A 1443-nucleotide genomic window follows, 5' to 3' on the forward strand; every position below is an offset into this window, starting at 1 on the left:
ATACATACATACATACATACATACATACATACATACACACACACACACACTTGGGAAATAACAGGTATCATGTGGTATCAAGTAGTATCATGTAGTACTGTACACCACACTTGCGCTCGTCAATGTTGGGGTGTAGAGAGTCGTAACGTTTGTTTGTTTCCCCGGCTTCCCCCTACACCTGTAGTGAACAAGTTGAGAGATTCGCGACTGAAGCAGGTGAGGGTCGTCTGCTGTCTCGGGGAAAAGTAGCGAGATAATGGCCGCCAAAGTTAGTTGACTTTCCAATGTGTAGAGTCCTTGGAAACTACAGATGTACATTGTTGTGCCTTTGATCAACGTGTTTCTGTAAATCCACCCAGAAATGTGTTTAATTTGAGATAAAGGGTTTTGAGCTGAAAATAAAATGGTTCAAAATTGGCCAAGAGACAGGTTACTGTCGGTATCTTTGACTTCATCACTTGGACCAACGGCGCGGTCTGCCCGCTCTGCCACACACATTGCATGACGCGGAATACATTGTACCATTGGACATGCACTGGCAGCTCAGATCTCGCACACTGCCTTTTGAATTAAAAACCGCGTATCTAACAAGATCGTGATTTGTCACAAATTGGGAAAATAACAAAGTCGAAGCTTTGTCCGAAAGTGAAGCGTTCGTGGAGCGTCAAACCTGCCCTTACGACCACCTGTATAAGACAACCACCTGTATAAGACAAGCACCTGTATAAGACAATCACCTGTATAAGACAACCACCTGTATAAGACAACCACCTGTATATTCTACCTGTATAAGACAACCACCTGTATATTCTACCTGTATAAGACAACCACCTGTATATTCTACCTGTATAAGACAACCACCTGTATAAGACAACCACCTGTACAAGACAATCACCTGTATAAGACAACCACCTGTAGAAGACAACCACCTGTAGAAGACAACCACCTGTGCAAATTATGCACGTTAAAGATCTCTTGGTGGTTCTAAAATCGAAAAGAGTAGGCTTCGGCTTCCACTCGGACAAAATTTAAAATCATTCCTACCAAACTAAAACTGTATTTTTTTAGTAGAGGTTTTATGGCGCTCTCAGCTACATCGGGTCATATGAGCGCCAGAGATGAGAGGGGTTACAAGAGAGTAACAAACAGAAAAAAGAAGAAGGGGAGATAAGGACGATAGATGTTTGATAGGAAAGAAGGAGCAAACCACACCAGAGCACCCGCCAACCACCCATTAAAAATGTTTGACGTGTCCTGTGCCCTCAAATGACGTAATGTAGTTGCGAGCGACGTAAAAAGCTAACAACAAAACAACAACAACAAAAATGACATTATGCGGGTGCCTGAAAAGCGTCGGACCTCAAAGTGTGGCAGTCAACACAACGTTAGCGAGGTATTCAATGTATTGACAACACGTGGCATGTCATGAGGACACTGCACCCC

General features: G+C 43.2%; 1 protein-coding gene across 1 annotated transcript in view; it reads left to right on the forward strand.

Moving 5' to 3' along the window:
- LOC101848927 (hydroxyacid-oxoacid transhydrogenase, mitochondrial) overlaps positions 1-1443 on the forward strand; it is a gene marked incomplete at its 5' end in the record, with an annotated part of 21113 nt that overhangs the window by 548 nt on the left and 19122 nt on the right.

This window comes from Aplysia californica, unplaced genomic scaffold (genome assembly GCF_000002075.1).
Source record: "Aplysia californica isolate F4 #8 unplaced genomic scaffold, AplCal3.0 scaffold00941, whole genome shotgun sequence".
NCBI classification, from domain to species: Eukaryota; Metazoa; Mollusca; class Gastropoda; order Aplysiida; family Aplysiidae; genus Aplysia; species Aplysia californica.